Source organism: Dama dama, chromosome 10 (genome assembly GCF_033118175.1).
Source record: "Dama dama isolate Ldn47 chromosome 10, ASM3311817v1, whole genome shotgun sequence".
In the NCBI taxonomy this organism is placed as follows: Eukaryota; Metazoa; Chordata; class Mammalia; order Artiodactyla; family Cervidae; genus Dama; species Dama dama.
In genome coordinates, this window is record NC_083690.1 from 17,369,915 (window position 1) to 17,375,921 (window position 6,007).

Below are 6,007 nucleotides of genomic sequence, written 5' to 3' on the forward strand. Positions count from 1 at the left end.
GAGAGGTTCCTCCACTGTCCTCAGAGTTCACTGTTAATTGCATCTGATGTTCAAGCCCATGTGTATCAGTTATCTCTTGCTGCATAACAAACCAACCTACAATTCGGTGGGTTAAAACAGGAAGAATCTCTTTTTGACCATGAAACAGCGGGTCAGTTGACTGGTTCTTCTTGTCCCAGCTGTGGTCCATAGTCTGGTCAGCTGTGAGTCAGGTATGTGGTTCTGCTGTAGGCTGGGTTCTGTCTCACAATCATGGGATTAGCTGGCCCCAAGCTCAGGCACCTTGGCTGTTCTCCACGAGGCCCCTCGTCCTCCAGCAAACTAGTCCAGACTTGCCCACACGACAGAGCCAGGTCCCATAGGAACCAGCAGAACTGTGCAAAGACCCTGAGGCCCAGACGGAGCTATCACAAGGCAAGTCACAGGCCAGCTCCAAACCAAGGGCTGCAGACACAGGCTCCAGGTCTTGATAGCAGGAGCAGGGAACCAGTGCAGCAATGGGCAGGAAAAGGAGGCTAGAGAACCAGAGCATTTTTGCCAGCCATCTTTCACATCATCTAAAATTAGGAACATAACTTAGCAAGCAGTGACCCAGAGTCACAAACTGTCTTAGAACCGGATTTCTCATCATTGGCACCCCCAACACTTGAGACTGGATCATTCTCCGTTGAGGGGGCTGTCTGTCCTGTATATACTGATGTTTGTCACACCCCCTGGGCTCTACTCACTAGAAGCTAGTGCCACCCCCACCCCAGTTATGCCAGGCAGAAACACAAAGCCCAGTGTTCCCTGGAGGGCCCCCCAGTTGAGAAGCACAGCCCTAAAGCCAAGACTAGGATGCCCTCACTCCCCTCTGCCAGGCACCAGACGCTGAAGCCAAAGTAATTCTCAACAGACTTCAAACCAAGCAGGCAATGTGATGACCAGGACAGTTTGGGAGCGATCAACGCAGCCCCTCCTTTCTCCTCTTGCTCCCTCTGTGTGTGTTCTGTCCTGACTCTCCGCGGATCTGGATCCCAGCTGCCGGAGAGGCTTCAGACGGGGGACCGCGGGGCTGCCCTCCACCACCCCCACCACTAACATGGCCAGCCGGACCCGGTTCCCTGTAACAAGAGACACTGACCCTACAAGACCACAGCAGGCCCGTTTTCAATCTCAGTTAGCTTTTACAGCCGTTTCCCCCATTTGCCGGCCACTCCAGCTGAATGCGAAAGCATCGGCTGCTTCCTTCGCTGGGTATTTTTCATCCTGTGTCAATTAGCACGATGAAGGGAATCTAATAATGATGTATGGGCTGTGCTGGGGTGGCTGGCGCTGATGGATCTGCAAGGAGGTTGGGTGGAGAGTGAAGCTCGGGCTGGCCTGGCTCCAGATGCCACTGGACCTGATTCTCAGGGCTTCTGACAGCACCCAGAGATTCGTGTCTGTCTACAGTTTGACCCAAGATGAAAAAAAAAAAAAAAAACAACTAGAGAGACCCTTGTCTCTAAACATGTCAGGGCTGAAGGGGATCTAGGGGTCATTCTTCCAACCTCCTCCTCATATACGTAAGCCAGCTTGACCCCACAGAGGTCAGTTGGCTTGTTCAAGGTCAGCCATCCCCTTAATACCAAATCCAAGCCAAAAAGTGAATTTTTTCTGATGCTCAATCCAATATTCTTTTCATGCTTTTTTTTTTTGTCTTGAAACACATGCTTTCTTTTTTCCTTTCTGACCTCTCTGTTTTCCAAACCACCTTATTCTTCACTGAAACTTAAACCCAACAGGTATTGAATGTCTTCTACGTGCAAAGGTCTGGGTTAGAGGACGCAGTCTCTTCTCTTCCTGCAGGGATGACACAATCTGATTAGGGGTAAGAAGTTAGGAGGGAAAGAGAGGACAGCACCAACAAACTAACACACAGTCAGAACTTGTTCAGTCCAAGAGAGCTGTGGAGGTGTGGTCAGGGACACAGGTGAGATTCGTCCCACGTCAGAATGTGGGTACGGCTTTTGCCCTCTGCAGGTATCGCTGAAGACAAAACCAATCCATCTTCAACCCAGGGCCAGAGTGATGAGAAGGACCAGGGCTGAGGACCTCTGCTTTGATCATTCATTTTGGACAGCCAGCAGCCAGGACAGGAAATTCTGATAAATTTAGAACCAGCACCACCTGGCGGTCACATAAAAGAGAGACAGGGAGCATCTCCCCATAAAATTTTCCAAAAGCTTCTGCCGATGGCTTCAGTCTAAAAAGTGGCTTGCCAGTATGAAATGACCCCATTTAAGTAAAAATTTAAAGTATGATAGAGGTGCAGATAAATATATAATGATACATCCAGAAGGAAGCTCATTGAAAAGAGTGATACGCTAAAAGTAGTATCTGAGTGATTTGTATTGTGTTCCATGTACTTCTTATCACGATTTTTTAAAACAAAGAACACAGATATTTTTTAGGCAATGAAAATGATAAAATTGTATTCATTTTGGAGAGGAAAAAAATAGGTTCAGAGATTTAAAGTGTCTCGACGCAGAATAAATCACTGGGTTAGCCCTGTGTGCTGGTTAACCTTTCAACAGGCATAAAACCAGGTCAAATGGAAACAAACGAGTAGCCTTGAGGTGGGACAGTAGAGAAGAGATGTCACACAAGGACAGGAATAACAGCCAGACCATTAAGTAAACCCTTTATATTTATGTAACTCCAAGTAATCTACAAAGCAATGATTCTCTAATGTGCAAAGTGCTCACCTAGCTTCATGGCCTGACGAGGCTCCAAAGCTCCATTTTTATCGCTGCTTGGTCTCTGCCTAAGCAGCATTATAATTTATCTATGGTGATCATAACAAATAACACTAAAACCGATTGAACATTATGTTGTCAGGCACCGTGCCAAGCATCCTACATACATCACTCCATTTCATTCTCATGACAACTCCACGAAGTGTACAACGTCATGATCCTTAGTGAAGAGATGATGTAACTGAAGCTCAGGGAACTGACCTGTCACCCACTCGCTCATGAGACCCATGACACCAAACAGTATATTGTACTTGGTTTTGCATCCCCGGTGGGGCTTCCTTGGTGGCTCAGATGGTAAAGAATCTGTCTGCAATGAGGAAGACCTGGGTTCGATCCCTGAGTGGGGAAGATCCCCTGGAGAAGGGAATGACTACCCACTCCAGTATTCTTGCCTAGAGAATTCCATGGATAGAGGAGCCCGGCAGGCTACAGTCTAGTGGGTCACAAAAAGTTGGACATGACTGAGCAACACTTTCACTTTTTTCTTTTTTGCATGCCCAATGCCTATGTGGTGGTGCCTGGGTAAATTGATGGCTGAATTGATGGATGGTGTATTGGGAAAAGTACAAATCTAGGAAGAAAACAACTTCCATTGAAATGGATTTTATCGAGCACCTACAATGCACTAGACAGGCTAGTAAGTGCTGAGAGTAAAAAGATGTGTAAAACCAAATGCCCTGGTGCTCCATTCAGTGAAATAGCATCCCTAGAAAAGGGCCACTTCTGTGCAGAGGATCAGAATTCTATTTTTATCATCACCATCATGATGATTATTCAGTTAGAATCTCAATCAGAAACAGAGATAACACTCAGTTTGGCACACTTTGAAGAGTTTGTTGGACTTCCCAGGTAAAGAATTTGCCTGCAATGCAGAAGACACAGGTTCAACTCTTGGGTCGGGAAGATCCCCTGGAGAGGGAAATGACAAGCCACTCCAGTATTCTTGCCTGGGAAATCTCATGGACAGAGGAGCCTGGCAGGCTACTGTCCATGGGGTCGCAAAAGCGTTAGACATGACTTCGCGCCTAAACAACAGCAACGGCAGTGAAGAGTTTGCTATGAATCACAAAACTGCGGAAAGATTAAATGAAGTGACTCTCAAACTTCAGCATGCACCAGAATCATGTTTTTTCAGAGTACTAGTTTAAAATGCAGTTAGCTGGGCCCCACACCTTGTTTCTACTTCATAAGGATTGGGGACATGGCCCGCAAATTTGCATTTTGAGTAATTTCCCAGGTAATGCTGACACAGCTGGTACAGGGGAACCACTGTGAGGGGGGAACATCTATCTGGGGAGGGCAGTGTGGAGGACCCTCAGACTGCAGGGACAAGCAGAAGGAAAGACGCCAGTGCTTGGAAAGAGGGCGTCTTAGAGAGAAGGCTGCCTTGAAAGGGGCTGAGACTCCTTTCAGGAAGGGGGCTGGGAAGAAACCCTGCAGCCTCCCACTTCCCTCCTCCTAAGATATCTAACCCAGCCAGAGCTGATGAGGTTGAAATAGCTCCATCTCCCAGAGACAGCGGATCTGGCAGACAGATGGAAGATATTTGGAGGCACATGTCGAGTTTAAAGTATCAGACAGATATCCAAAAGGAGATTTAAGCAGGAAACGAAGTGCAGGTTGGAGCTCAGAGAGGAATCCTGGAGACCAAGAAGGCAGCCTGTCACGTCTGCACTGCTGGAGTTCCAACCAAGCCACCCAGAGACTCAGAGAGGACCCAAGGAGAGGAGAGACCTCAAGTCGGGCTCACAGAGCTCAAGAAGCCTGGCCCAAGAGGTCAGGACCAGCAGAGAGAGGACTCGAGAGGAGGATGAGAGAAACTCAAGTGCAAAATTAGAGCAGAGTAGGGATGGGGCTAAGGAGGAAGAGAGCGCCATCCAGCCCCTGGAGCGCTGATGTCAAGAGGAAGCAAGAAACTGCTGCATCAGAAAGCAAATGTGGCTCAGCACGGCACCAGCCCCGAGGGAAGCTCCATCCACGTGGCCAGGCAGTCTGACTCACTCGACAGACAGCTCCCTCTGGACCTGACGCCCCCTCTTCTCGTGCGTTTGATTTCACAAGTCCCCTGCCCACTCTGGTTCCACAGGGCTTCATCAGGAATCTGCTGTCTGACAACTGCTAATTGTAAACTGTTCCATGGCATGATGTTTTTGAACCTGGGACTTTGAAGAACATTCTAAGAACTCCTGAGAAAATCAGGATCGTAGAGGGGGAGAGCCCTCCCCTGCAGTATTAGTTTTTCATAAGCTTTCCGATGCCTCAAATTTTACCATTAAAGATTCATTCCTTTGGCTTAAGGCTTTAATCCTCTATTAAATGTAAATCTCACTGGCAAGCCAGTAGCATTTGGGGAATGAGGTCATACATTAAGCCTTATCTATCACTGACACCTCAATGAGAGTGAGTTGACAGTCTTTGCAAGAGTCAGGTTTAATGGGGGAGAAGGGAGATAAATGTAAAGGTACTGGGGAATTTAGCAGCAGAGGGAGAGACATTCAAGAAGATAGGATCAGAAACTAACATTTATTGAGGCATTATGCTAATAAGAAAAAGAAAAATAGCTACCTTTTACTGGCTGCTTAAATGTGTCAGGTTCCATGCTGTGCTTTTTACATATGGGGGATAATTTACTGTGATATCTGTTTGCATTCTGTTCTGGTTGCTGAAGGATGCTCAGAAGACCAAGGGGGGGGGGGGGGTTCCTTGCTTCATCTTAAGAACAAGTCACCAAGCCTTGATGTTCCAGGATGGTGCTCCCTCATATCCACTCCCACGGTCACCAATTAGGGTGACTTTATATAATAAAATCCCCCCAAAATTGGCTTAAACAAAGGGCAAAAGATCTCATTTCATGTGACAAGAAGTCTGGAGGTAGGAGGCTGGACCCACTCTCTCCTTTCTTCAGTTCTGTCATGCTCAGTGGTTACCTTGATCCTTGAACTCATCACCTGATGGTCACAAGATAGAAGCTGCTATCCATTATCATGACACAAAGCTGAAGAAGAGGCGCTCTCCTCCTCTGTGAATCTCTTATTATTGAAGTCTCAGTCCATCCCCCACTCACTGCCCTAAGATCTCTTAAAATATGAACATCATGCTCCTGTAGGCACCACCTACATTCCAAGCAGCAGGACAGGAAAAGGGAAAAGAAGATGGGACAAATGACAGGCATGCACTATCTCCTGGCAAAGACTCCCAGAAGTTTCTAGCCTCCCTTTCTCCTTAGA